At 37.9% G+C, this 14,832-nt stretch overlaps 1 long non-coding RNA gene across 7 annotated transcripts in view; it reads right to left on the reverse strand.

Moving 5' to 3' along the window:
- The window catches only part of LOC307179901, a 552,143-nt gene that overhangs the window by 184,814 nt on the left and 352,497 nt on the right, over positions 1–14,832 (reverse strand). For all 7 annotated transcript variants that reach the window (XR_013825591.1, XR_013825592.1, XR_013825593.1 and 4 more), the window contains one exon: positions 10,937–11,043. This is a non-coding gene — a long non-coding RNA (uncharacterized lncRNA). The remainder of the gene's footprint in view (positions 1–10,936; positions 11,044–14,832) is intronic.

The following is a 14,832-nucleotide window of genomic DNA, read 5'->3' on the forward strand; positions in this document are numbered from 1 at the left end:
AAAAATGCAGTTAAAGTAATAAACAGTCTAGCCATAGACTGAGAGAAAATATTTATCATATAGTCAATTTTTGTTATGTGTAGTAAGTATGTTCTATAAACTCACCATGAACACTGAATTAGCAAATATTGAGCTATTGATCCTAGGGAAAATACAGGGTTTCATGTGATCCTCTGATCAAAACATTTTTATCAACAGATCAATAAATAACATTGTTTTATATGTGTTTCTATACAAAGACATTTCATTTAATATATAGTGTTGATTAATTAACATTGAACTCACAGCCAACAGCACTATAACTCATGCCTGAACGGAGGTTATTTAACACACATATTTTCTCCTTAAGGTACATCGCAGACTTATTTCACTCAAGAACACAAGACAGCACTTTAGCACTACACTCGGAGGCCATTATAAACACAAAAAGGTGAAAAATGTGGCACTAGACTACAAATAAAACTTGTTTACAGTATTAGAGCTGAAATAAGAAAGCAGAGAATCCCCTTCTTTGCCCTCAACTAGGAACGTGGGTGTCAGGTGACTCAGATTTTTCAACACTTTGTGCATGTCTGCGAATGACTGAGAAAGCGCAACAAGTATTGATTATGGAGTTACAAATAAATTTTAGTGAGTGGGGGAATTCACAAATATGAATATGTCAATAATAAGGATTGACTGTATGTATCTCTGAATATGTAATAGATGGTTAGACTTTTTAGTAAAATCAACAAAAGGCAAAAGTAATCCCTGACTAGAGAAATCAGAGCATTGTTTTCCTTTTTGAGGGATACAGACAAAGCAACTTTCTGGGATGATGTAAGTGTTTTATATCTTCATTTGGGTGGTGAATTAGTTGAGTTTATGCATTTTTCAAAACTTATCAAACTGTACATTAATACCTCAGTAAAAATAAAATATTGAAGATAGAGCTGTTTTCTATCATATTTCTTTCAATCTACGTGTATCATTGTATGTAAAGTGCCTTGTATTTAGTATACAGTTGACTTCTCTTATTTTAATTAGTCTAAAATTTTTTTTCTTTCAATTGGAGCTTTTATTCTAATTTCCTTAATATGATTCTAGGATAATTAGGTTTAAGCCTATCAAGTTGTTATGGTTTCTGTTTGTCCCACCTGATATTTGTCAATTGATTCCTCCTATCTTGTCTGTTTTTGGACTAATCAACTATTTTTTTTATTATTCCATTTTCTCTCTATTTGCTTTAAATTTTCATGATCTTGTGTGGTTCATCATAAAAACCACTCTTCTATGGTTTCCCTAGTGGTTAAAATACGTAACAGTGACTTATTACAGTCTAACTTAAGTTAATACTTTTACCATAACAGGAAAGTGCCTAAAAAGAGCTTATCTTCATTTATTCCTTCTTCTTTTTTCTTCCATTTTTATCCTATACTTTACTTCCATATATACCATAAATCTTTTAAAACATTATTAAGAAGAAATACAGATGACCAATAGGCACATGAAAAGATGCTCAACATGGCTAATTATTAGAGAAATGCAAATCAAAACTACAATGAGGTACCACCTCACGCCGGTCAGAATGGCCATCATCAAAAAGTCTACAAATAACAAATGCTGGAGAGGGTGTGGAGAAAAGGGGATCTTCCTACAGTGTTGGTGGGAATGTAAGTTAGTACAGCCACTGTGGAAAACAGTATGGAGGTTCCTCAGTAAAATAAAAATTGAATTACCATATGATCCAGCAATCCCATTCCTGGGCATATATCCAGACAAAAGTATAATTAAAAAAGATACATGCACCCCTATGTTCATAGCAGCACTATTCACAATAGCCAAGACATGGAAACAACCTAAATGCCCATCAACAGATGAATGGATAAAGATATGGTACATATATACAATGGAATACTACACAGCCATAAAAAAGAATGAAATAATGTCATTTGCAGCAACATGGGTGCAACCAGAGATTATCATACTAAGTGAAGTAAGTCAGAAAGACAAATACCATACAATATCACTTATGTGTGGAATCTATTATATGACACAATTGAACCTATCCATGAAACAGAAACAGAATCAGGGACATAGAGAATTGACTAGTGGTTGCCAAGGGGGTGGAGGGTGGGAGAGGGTTGGACTGGGAGTTTGGGATTAGCAGATGCAAACTGGTATATATAGGATGGATAAACAACAAGGTCCTACTGTATAGCACAGGGAACTATATTCAATATCCTGTGATAAACCATAATGGAAAAGAATATTAAAAAGAATATATATATGTGCATAACTGAGTCACTTTGCTGTACAGCAGTAATTGACACATTGTAACTCAACTATACTTCAATAAAAAATAAATTTAAAAAACAAAAAAACAAACAAAAAAGACATTATTGTTTTAGTTTTTTGAACAGCCAATTTTAACTTATAATTACCCACATATCTTCCTTTTGCATTCTTCTTAAAAGAAGGTCTTTCGGGATCCACCCATTCCCAGCCAGTCCCTCATTTCATCTTAACTAGTTTTATTTTTGCATAGTATTGATGACCCTAACAAATAATCTTGCTCTTCCTTTCCTGGCTTATTTTCTGACTACCCCTAAGGGCAGCGAAGGGTCCCTGAGAGTGAATTTGTGTGTACTCCCAGAACGTAGCACAGCCCCTGTCCTGGAGAAATGGGCACTCATTCCACATGTGTTAAATGACCCCAGCATCCCGGCTTTGCCTTTTTAAGGCTTTCAACTTCCCATCACCATCCACAAAGTTCCATCAGTGCTCTGGCTTCGTGATGCCCAATCCGAGGAAGGATGAGGAGCCTGAGGTTGGAGAAGGAGGGCCGAGAGGGAGGATGTGCCCAGAGGAGAGCCGTCCTCTCCACAATGAAGGACAAGGAGCTGGGGAAGAAGGAAACGAGTGCACTGCACGGGGGGCAAATGGGGAGCCTGGACGTGCCCCGTCAGGGGTGGAGGTGACAATGGCAACTGCTGCTTCGCAGCTTGCAGGATCTTAGTTCCCTGACCAGGGACTGAACCCGGGCCCCGGCAGTGAAAGCACGGAGTCCTAACCACTGGACCTCTAGGGAATTCCCAAAAGGCCCTCTTAATGAATGGACCTCTGAGGACCGTCTGGAAAATCCAGCATCAGAGGGACAAGAGAGGCTCCTTGGCTGCAGGACACCCTCAGACCCATGCCACCTAAGCGAACATGAAGTTCCTTCTGGATACTAAGAGGTTTGGTGTGCACGCCTTGGGGAAGCTACAGTGTAGACTCGTACCTCTCCTGAGCCTCTGATGGTTACTTCCTTGGGCCGTTTTCTCTGTGAGTGTCCTTGAGAGGATCCGACACCTCCAGAATGGTTCTGTACATACTCCTGGTTCCTGCACATACTCACAGATTAGTCCCTGGGCCTGGAGTGAGGCAGGTACTTCTAGGAGAGGGGTTGGGAGTTGTGGGGCATAGAGGGCTGTGGTGGGCGACTGAGGGTCCCTGCTCCCTATCAGGCCTGAAAACCCCTGTGTTATCCTGCCGCAGTGGAAGGGGCACTCACTCAGGCAGGGATGGAGGAGGGAGGATAGAAGGGAGAGTGAAGCCAGGTCCTTACCGGAAGGTTTGTGGCTACTCCCAGGCTGATCCCTGCAGGGGTGGGGTAAACTTGTGTGGGGCGGGGTGGGCAGTGCTCTTTTCTGTTCAGGGGCTGAGCAGGAACAGGATTCCCCACCACTCCATCCCAGAAAACCCTGCATCCTCTCTGTTCCCTGCCTCCTGGTTCCTAAGAGGCGCTGGCATTGCTATTCTGTGGTGTGGAGTTCAGGTAAGTGATTCTGGAACAGGACGCTGCTTGGAGTGTCTTTCTCTTTCAAGCAGACTTAATTCCAATTGAATTAGGACATAGGCAAGCCCCACTTAAGTGGGCATCTCACCCTCCTGTGAAAGTCATCAAGCAAGGATACTCCTGCCCTGGGGACCTTTTATCATGAATGGAAATTGCATTTTGTCAAATGCTTTTTCTGCATCTATCGAGATGATCATGTGATTTTTATTCTTCCTTTTGTTAATATGGTATATCACGTTGATTGATTTACAAATGTTAAATCATTCTCATGTCCCTGGAATAAATTAAAAGGATCATGATATATGATCCTTTTTATATATTGCTGCATTCGGTTTGCTAATATTTTGTTGAGCATTTTTGCATCTATGTTCACCAAAGTTATTGGCATTTAAGTTTCTTTTTTTTTTTTGCAATGTCTGTCTGGTTTTGGCATCAGGTAAATGGTGGCCTCATAGAATGAATTTAGGAGTGTTTCATCCTCTTCAATTTTTTGGAATACTTTAGGAAGGATAGGTATGAGTTCCTTGTCCATGTCCATTCCTAGATTTTTGTTTGCTGGGAGTTTTAAAATTATAAATCCAATTTCACTACTACTGATTGGTCTGTTCTAATTGTCTGTTTCTTCTTGAGTCAGTCTTGTCAGGTTGTATGTTTCTACAAATATGTCCACTTCTTCAATGTTGGCCATTTTGTTGGAATACTGCTCTTCACAGTATCCTCTTATAATTTTTTTTGTACCCCTGTGGTATCAGTGGTTATTTCTCCTCTCATTTTTTATTATTTCGTATTTTGGTTTTTGGGGGTCCTCTCTCTTTTCTTCTTGGCGGGCCAGGCTAAAGGTTTATCAATTTTGTTTATCTCCCTCAAACGGCACAAACAAAATTATGAGGGAAAACTTCCAATGAGTCTCATCACAATGTAGTATGTATTATGGGTAGTTAAGATTCAGTGCCTTAGAAAACCCTCAGAGTGCAGAAAGAACGAAAGTAGACACTGTGAGGAAGAGAGGTTGTCCACCAGCAAGCATGTTAGGAAGGAAAAATGAATTATTTCTACCGTCATCATCAAAAACCTAAATTCTTCCAAGTATTGGGGTACAGTGTGGCATGTGACTGTTTTGAGATCAGTCACAAAACTGCACAAATATGCCGGTTTTTACTCATGAAAAACCCTGATGTGATTAAAGGAAGATCACCTATGAGTGGGTAAAAGATCTTCCCCTATTTCCCAACACGAGGATGCAACACTGATAACCTACTTCCCAGATGCACATATTGCTCGGATGCCGTAGATGGTCTCCAACAGTCTGCTGCTTGCTGTCTCTGTCCGTCTGTCTGTCTCTCTTTTTCTCTTTCTCTTTCTTGTCAGCATAGGGTTAAGAGTTAAGAAGTTCCACCATAAGAACATGGGGAGAAAAACCTAGGCAATATCTCCTATCCTTCAAATATAACTTTAAAATATTTTTTAAAAAAACATTTAAAAAGTAAAAGCTTCTTGAGAAACTATGGTTAACCCCTAATAAATGTATAATAATTGGTAACAAATGTTTAAAGGGTATTTTCAAAGTCAACTAATAGGAATATAACAAAGGAAATTCATAAACTTGGAAACAACTGAGGTAGCCACCCAAAGAGTGAAATAAGTGAGACACAGAAAGAAAAATACTCTATGATTTCACACTTATATGTGGAACCTAAATTGTCAGATTCATAGAACCAGAAAATAGAATGGTGGTTGTCAAGGGCTGGAGGATGGGGGAAATGAAGAGATGTTAGTCAAAGGGTACAAAGTTTCAGTTATAAGATGAGTAAGTCCTGGGGATCTAATGTACAGCATTGTGGTTATAGTTAATAACACTGTATCATATACTTGAAATTTGCCAAGGGAGTAGATATTAAGTGTTCTTATCACACACACACAAAAGGTAACTACGTGAGGTAACGGAGATGTGTTAATTAACTTGATTGTGCTAATCGTTTCACAATTGTATATGTATTTCAAACCATCATATTGTACACCTTAAAAAACTCCCATTGTCCGACCTAAATATATACATATTTTATTTGCCAATCATACCTCAATAAAGCTTAGAAAATATAAGAAAATGTTTCAGTCTCTAAGAGGAAAATGGGCTTTGGGGTTCAGCAGTGGAGAAATCTGAGGCAGGAGAGTATTTGGGGAGCTCTAAAAGACAAGCCTGGCAAATGAGAAGTTCATATGTGATAAAAGGTTGGGGAATTTGGCAATATAGGGGAAAAACGCTCAGCTGGCAAAGTAGGAGTATTATTTTCTCAATACAATGTTTTTCCAATTTTAATCAAGCCTCATTTGGCAAAAGTATGAATATATAAATTCTTAAGGACTTAAGTGGAAGTGTTTTCCCAGGAGCCCATAGTTCCCATGTATATTCTCTTAGAAGGCACAGAAAGTTTCTTGAGGTAGCCCAACACTGAAGAGTGGGTGCCTGGTCTCCAAAAAAGGCATCTGTGCTCCCAGCTACAACCCCACCCCAGGGCCACCACCTATGCCCTACATGTTGTACATTACTCTTCTCAGAAAGGTGCCGTTCATATTTTAGTCCACATTAATGACACCTTCTTGTGAAAGGAACTGCACACTGAATGGCTCAGTGTGGCAGCCCCATCCAAATATGATTAATCTATTTACTATCTAGTGGAAAAAGCAGACATCTTGTAAGAGCAGATGGGGAATTTCAGCACAGAGATAGAAACTATAAGAAAGAGTTAAATGGAAATGCTTTCATTCAAGCCTTCACAGGTTTCTTCTGCCTTTGCATGGCACTGAAATAATTATGGGCACATTAAAGTAAATCTTCATCTCTGAAAGAAGTTTGTTGTTTTTCTATATTTGTAGCATTTCCATTTAACTCTTTCTTGTAGTTTCTACCTCTGTGCTAAAATTCCCCATCTGCTCATGCAGTATGTCTACTTTTTCTATTAGATACTTAAATATATTAATCATAGTTATGGTAAAGTCCCTGTCTGATAGTTCTGATATCTGGATGATCTTGGAATCTGGTTTTATTTTTTTGTTTGTCCCTTGATAGTAGGTTTCCTTCTCTTTCTTTTGAGTGTGTATTTTAAAACTTTCAGTTGATGCTGAACATCATGTAGAACAGTAGAAAACGAGGTAAATAATATTTGCACCTGGAAATGAACACACCGCTTCTTCTTGCAGGCTTTTCTTATGTGATAGGGCAGTTGAGTCAATCTTGTCAGTTATTAATTTGGGATTGGGATTTATCCTTGTGGTAGTTAGCTTAAATGCAAGACAGGGTTTTAATTCTTCTAGCATTGTTTTGTGCTTAGGGTAATGTCAGGTTTCCAGAGGATTTTTCTCAGTGCTTCTGCTTTACTCCTTGATCTCTGACATCCATCACACCTAAACCACACACTGATCTCTCTCCAGGTCCCTACCCCCTTCCCAGTGGTGTTCTTGCTCATGCCATGGGTGCTTGCTAGGCAAGTACAATTACTTCACTTTCTCTGTCACTGGTAAGCCAGTCTCTGCATCCCACTTCTCCTGGGAGGAGCTATCTTTCCTTAAAATCAAGCTGCTTAATAGATCTAGAACCTAAGATCTCCAAGTGGTTCAAGAAAAATTATGATTTGGGTGTTCATCTGACTTGCTCATGTTGTTAGGTTGAAATCCACACCTTTCATTGTTCTATATACCAGGCAGAAGCAGAATTAGATGTGCGCTTTTTAGTTGTTTCTTAGTTTCTCTTACCTTCATTTTGGAATAATTTTAGATTTATGGAAAAGTTGTATATAAATAAAGTACAGTGAGTTCTCATGCACCCATCACCCAGCTTCCCGTAAGCTTCCCATCTTATGTAACCACGGTACATTAGTAAAAACTCAGAAATTAACAGTAGCACAGTAATATTAACAAAACTACAGGCATTATTTGTATTTCACCACTTTTCCCAGTAACACGCTTTTCTGTTCCTCTGATGAGTAAAATTTCCCAGTCCCTTTTTGTGTTTTGTGCCATTGACATCTTTGAAGAGTACTGGCCAGGCATTTTCTAGAATTTCCCTCAACTTGAGTTTTTCTGATGCTTTCTTTTGATTAGACTGGGGGTCTGAATTTGAGGGAATACCACAGAGATGAAGTGCCCTTCCTCCTTGCATTTTATCAGGAGGTGTATCCACATAACTTATCACTGGTAGTATTAACCTTAAATTCTTAGTTACGATAGGATCTGTCTGCCAGATTTCCATAATGTAAAGTTACCACTTTTCACCTTGCCTACACTACTCTTTGGAAGTGAGTCGCTAACCCCAGCCCACATTCAAGTGGTGACAGTAGGTAACTAGGCTTATAGTGCTAATATAATGTATATAAATATCAAACCACTATGTTGCACACCTGAATCTAATATAATATTATATGTCAATTATGCTTCAATTAAAAATGTGTTAAGACCCCACCTCTCATACTATCAGTGGCTTTTTGTCCAAGAAAGGCTCAAGGACAATCAATACATGAGTCATCCAATGGCCTTATCAAGTGGACTGGCACAAACTAAAAACAACAAGAGTAACATCCTGCCCATAAAGATATGGGTTGAGCTAGTATTGGGCTGCTGAGGTGAAAAGAATGAATAGAAAAATGTCATAAAATAAGAGGGACCAGAATGTTCCATAGGAGAGCTAAAGTTATAGCCCACGAGAAACCAGAACCTAGCAGGTAGAGAAGTCTATGGAATAGTGAATTAAGTAGCCATTTGGTGAAGTTCCCATTGTTGATAAATTTATAATCTAGGGATAACACATTTAAATTTTCTACGAATACCATCAGTTGATCAATAGATAAAGTTTTCTTACTATGAATTACTTACTATGCATTGTAATTATAAAAGAAGTGAGGAAAGCGTACTCATACACAAAAAAGCTGAGACCAAGAAAAAAATAATGTACTAAGGTAGACTTTGTGTGACAATTATGTCAATGTAGGCTCATCAATTGTAAGAAATGTACAATTGTGAGTGGTGAGTGATACTGATAATGGGGGGCCAGGAGCTATATTGGAAATCTCTGTACCTTCCTCTCAATTTTTCTGTGAACCTAAAAACTGCTCTAAAAAAAGTCTTTAAAAGTTAAAAACAAACTAATTTTAAAAAGTAAAACTGCATATAGTAAGAGCATATAGATAAAAAAATAATGTGCAGTAAAATTGAATTTTTTTGTATGTACATAGACCTATGATTTTAACATATGTATAGATTTGAGTAAACATCACCACTATCAAGATAAAGAATAGCTGCATCACCTAAGATACTTTCCTTGTGTTATTGTTTTATAGTTACACCAACTTCCACTCCTAAACCCACGAAATGATTAACCTACTTTTCATTAATATATGTTTATCTTTTCAAGAACATCATATAGGGCTTCCCTGGTGGCGCAGTGGTTGAGAGTCCGCCTGCCGATGCAGGGGACACGGGTTCGTGCCCCGGTCCGGGAAGATCCCACATGCCGCGGAGCGGCTGGGCCCGTGAGCCATGGCCGCTGAGCCTGCGCGTCCGGAGCCTGTGCTCCGCAACGGGACAGGCCACAACAGTGAGAGGCCCGCGTATCGGGAAAAAAAAAAAAAAAAAAAAAAAAAGAACATCATATAAATGGAATCATGCAGTATGTAAGCTTTTTTTTTTTGGCTTCTTTTAATCAGCAAAACGCCTTTGAGATTCAACCCACTTGTATATGTCAGTGGTACATTCCTTATTATTTCTGAATTGTATTCTAGTGTTTTACTTTTACAAGTAAAGTTCTCTAAAAAAATATACAAATAAGCACATAAAAATGCTCAGCATCATTAGTTATTCAAGAAACGCAAAATAAGACTATAATGAGGTGACACTTGACTCCTGCTAGGAGTGCTAAAATTAAAAAGATTAACTATGCTAAATGTTGTTAAGGATATAAAGGCACCAGAAATTTGAAAACGTAAAACACTACAACCAATTTGGAAAGCAGATTATCAATTTCTGAAAAAGATAAACATAAATCTGCTATATGACCTTGCCATTCCAAAACAAACGTTCACACAAAAAATTGTACATCAATGTTCATTGCAGCATTACTCATAATAGCCCAAAACTTGAAACAACCCAAATGTTCATCCATAGGTGTGGAGATGAGCAAAATATGTTCTATACATGCACTGCAATACCACTCACGCATAAACATATCTGAATCATTGATACACACAAAAACTTGGATGAATTTCTAAATAATTATGCTGATGAAAGGTACTAGGCAAAAAGAGTTATACAACTTTTTCTGAAAGGAAAAGCAATAACAAATAGCAGTTGCCAAGGCAACACATTGGTGTGGTTTAAGGGAGATCACCCTGGAGGGAGGGAGCAACAGGACATACTACATTTCCTAACACAGGTATACAAAATAGATAACCTGCTTCTCAATTTCTGCCTTCCAGGGCCCTGATATGCATAGGGATACACATAAAAGAGTAAATGAAGCCAATGTAAAAATCTCCTCATTCTCAAGAGTTCTAATCAAATACTCAACAAAATACTAGCAAACTGAATCCAATAGCATATTAGAACCTAACTTAAATATAGAACAATAATGTAAGAACATGTAAAGAGTAAAACCCATAAACTAAATATCAAAACCAACGCAATGAAAATATCCACACAACATAAGCACACCCACATAAAATTACAACCCCAAACCAAACACACATACATATTACTCTTTCCAATGGCATGTAAACATGCAAAAATGAGGAAAAACTCACTCAGAGTGGTCACTACCACAGACAAGCACATAGAATATGCTGGGAGTTCAAAAAGGAGCATGTAAGTTAGTGGTAACAGTAGTCACGTGAGGTACCCTTCCTACAATATTAGGTGACAAAGAACAATTTGTGTACTTTGTAATTCAAACTAAAATTTCCCTCCACAGTTTGGAGTGCGGTAAGCTATGGGGTTATTAGATTTAGGCACAAAAAAATCACAAACACAATTGTCAATTCAACTGTGTAATGGTTTGAACAAGCATATATTGGAGGTGACACCAGTTTCTACCCCATTTCCCAACAGAACAATGTGAAATTTACAATTTACCTTTCAGGCACTACTCGAGTCCTGTGATCATGTCCAAAAGTGTGGCTCTTGTCACCCTCTCTCTTTTCTCTTTCTCTCTCACTTAGCCTTGTATTAAGAAGGAACAACTGTAGAAAAATTAGGGAAAAAAGCCAATGCATTATTTATTCACATTTAAGAGGGTTGTAAGGGCTTCCCTGGTGGCGCAGTGGTTGAGAGTCCACCTGCCGATGCAGGGGACACGGGTTCGTGCCCTGGTCCAGGAAGATCCCACATGCCGCAGAGCGGCTAGGCCCATAAGCCATGGCCGCTGAGCCAGCATGTCCGGAGCCTGTGCTCCGCAACGAGAGAGGCCACGACAGTGAGAGGCCCACATAATGCAAAAAAAAAAAAAAAAAAAAAAAAAAGAGGGTTGTAATATTTATTCAGACTCAAACAATCCTTTTGTCACTTCATCCCTTCACATGTAGTATTTTTAAAAGTTAACATTATAATTGTAATGAGATGAACTGAATAAAAAGTTCAGGTACCATCTTTTCCTTTCTCTTAATAATTCAAGTCATTTACTATGTTCTAATAATCAATGTTTAAAATTGATTATATACAAATAAAATTTTGTGATAGTTTAAAGTTTTTTGTCAATTATAGATGTTTTGTGCCCAATGATTTTATTTCTTTTAATTGACGTATAGTTGATTTACAATATTATATTACTTTCAAGTGTACAGCATAGTGATTCAGAATTTTTACAGATCATATTTAATTAAAAGTTATTACAAGATAATGGCTATAATTCCCTGTGCTGTACAATATATCCTTGTTGCTCATGTATTTTATATATAGTAGTTTGTATCTCTTAATCCCATACCCCTAATTTGTCCCTTCCCAATTCTGTCTCCCCTTTGGTAATCACAAGTTTGTTTTCTGTATCTGTGAATCTATTGCTGTTTTGTACATACATTTGTATTATTTTTTGGATTCTACATATAAGTGATATACAGTATTTGTTTTTCTCTGTCTGACTTATTTTACTAAGCATAATATTCTCTAGGTCCATCCACATTGCTGCAAATGGTAGAATTTCATTCTTCTTTATGGCTGAGTAACATTCCATTGTATATGTATATCACCTCTTCTTTATCCATTTATCTGTCGATGGACACTTGGGTTGCTTCCATATCTTGGCTGTTGTAAGTAGTGCTACTATGAACACTGGGGTGCACGTATCTCTTCAAATTAGCATTTTCATTTTTTCCAGATATATACCCAAGAGTGGAATTGCTGGATTGTGTGGCAGTTCTATTTTTAGTTTTTTGAGGAATCTTCATACTGTTTTCCATAGTGGCTGCACTAATTTACATTCCTACCAACAGTGCACAAGGGTTCCCTTTTCCCGATATCCTTGTCAACATTTGTTATTTGTACACTTTTTGATGATAGCCATTCTGACACGTGTGAGGTTTTCATCTGCATTTCTCTAATAATTGGTGATGCTGAGCATCTTTTCATGTGCCTGTTGGCCATCTGTATGTCTTATTTGGAAAAATGTCTATTCAGGTCTTCTGCCCATACCTTGACTGGGTTGTTTTTTTGATACGGAGTTGTATGAGCTGTTTAAATATTTTGGATATTAAGCCCTTGTTGGTTGCATCATTTGCAAATATTTTCTCCCATTCCGTAGGTTGTCTTTTTGCTTCGTCAGTGGTACCATCTTAATCTCTAAATATATGGTGACATCAGAGAGGAGTTTCTAACCACTGGCAAAGCTCTAGGCTCTGAGAAGAAGAGTAGAATAAATGAGTTACAGGGTAAAGGGATTTGGTGTTCAGATAGAAAGTTTTCTGTATAAGGAAAGAATTTGAGCAATTCCATAGGAGACCTGAATACTATAAATAAAATTGATCTTCTAATAACAAGGCAGTTTCCTTACCTGGTACCATTATATGTGCATTGAGAATATTGTTTATATATTATATGTAGCTTCCAGAACCATAACTACAAAGTGAGTTTGGGGAAAGCACGTACCATTTATTTATATGTGACTAACCTGCTTTCTGGGGGAAAGAGCTACCCCAGGACTGTGCATAATTAGAACCTAAGAAAAAGGGTATGAAGTCCTCAACTCAGAATTTGCCATAGCTTTACAGCACTGAGCACAAGTCTTTTTCACCCAAATACATCGAGGAGAAAGGAACTCCCCCAATTCTGTGACACAGAGCCTAATTCTGCAGTATCTGAGAGACTAAATGCTAGTAACCTAGTGAGCTTTGCATGAGATAAGGAACTGGAGGATCTCAAGTCCTGAGATCTGGTCAACATGAACACTGTTGGAATACTAACTTTCACCTCTACCAAGGGAGAGGCAACTGTCCTCTGTTTATTTTACTTTTTCATTTATATGCCTCTTCCTGTCTGACATGAGTACAAGTTTCTTGAAGGCAGGTCCAGTTCTGTTCAACTACGTATCACCTCATACCAAAAATCTGCACATTAGAGACATTCTACAAATGCCTTTAAATTTATCCCTTTAAATTTTGAGGTCCCATAGATCTCAAATCAATAACCTAACTTTCCAATATAATAAACTAGAAACAGAAGAGAAACTAAACTCAAAGCAAGCAGAAGAAAGGAGCTAATAAAGATTAGATTAGAAATAAATGCATTATAGAATAGAAAAACAATAGACAATATCAATGAAACCAAGTTGGTTCTTAGAATAGTTCAAGAAAATTGACAAAACTTCAGCTAAACTGACCAATAAAATAAGATTCAAATGACTAAAATCAGGAATGAAAGAATGGACATTACTATCAACTTTACAGAAATAAGGATTATAAGGAGATACTATGAAACATTATATATTAACAAAAATTCCTAGGAAGACACAAACTACTGAAACTAACTCAAGAAGAAATAGAAAATCTGAACATACCTATAAGTAAAGAGATTGAATTAGTAATCAGAGGGTTTCCACAGAGGAAACCCCAAGACAAAATAGCTTCACTGCTGAATTCTACCAAATGTTAATACAAGAATAAACACCAGTCCTTTTCCAAAATATAGAAAAGGAGGGAATAGTTTCCAACTCATTCTATATGGCCAGTATTATCCTGATACCAAAGCCAGAAAAATACATACAGGCCAATATCACCTAGGTGGTATTATAGAATATAAAAACCCTCAACAAAAATACTAGCAAACTGAATACAGCAACATAGAAAAAGGATTATATACCAAGCAAGTGGGATTCATCCGAAGTATGCAAAGTTGTTCAACATATGTGAATCAATGTAACACATCATTTTAATAGAAGAAAGGAAAAAACACATGATCATCCCAATAGAGAACAAACATTTAACAAAATCTAACATCATTTCACAATAAAAACCATCAACAGACCACATCTCCACCAAAATTCTTTCCAGTTTGGTCAGGCCTTTTCAGAACAGTGGGCTGCAAATCTCTGAAGAATATGTATGAGAAGCTTTTTCCAGGGACCCTCATATGCTGTGTCTGGCCTCTTTTTTTTTTTTTTTTTTTTGGCCTCAATGCACAGCTTGTGGGGTCTTAGTTCTCCAACCAGGGCAGTGGTGAAAGCACCTAGTCCTACCCACTGGAGCATCAGGGCCTGGCCTCTTGAGATGCTCTTCTGAGGGTCCTCTGTAATAGCTCAGCACTGAAGGGTGGTACCTTACTCACAGGAGGGTAGCTCTATGTCTGAAGCTTCACCTCCACTCCCAGGACTACCACATGCTGATGTACATGTTGTACATGACTCTACTTCAAAAGCAAACTTCACGGTTTAGTTTGTGTGAATCACACTATCTTGAGTAGGGCACTGCATACAATGTGGCTGAATGTGGCAGCCCCGCTCAAAGACATCTCACACAGCTTTCATGCCACCTCTCACACCTTTA

The sequence above is a fragment of the Stenella coeruleoalba genome (genome assembly GCF_951394435.1).
Source record: "Stenella coeruleoalba genome assembly, chromosome: X".
Taxonomy (NCBI): domain Eukaryota; kingdom Metazoa; phylum Chordata; class Mammalia; order Artiodactyla; family Delphinidae; genus Stenella; species Stenella coeruleoalba.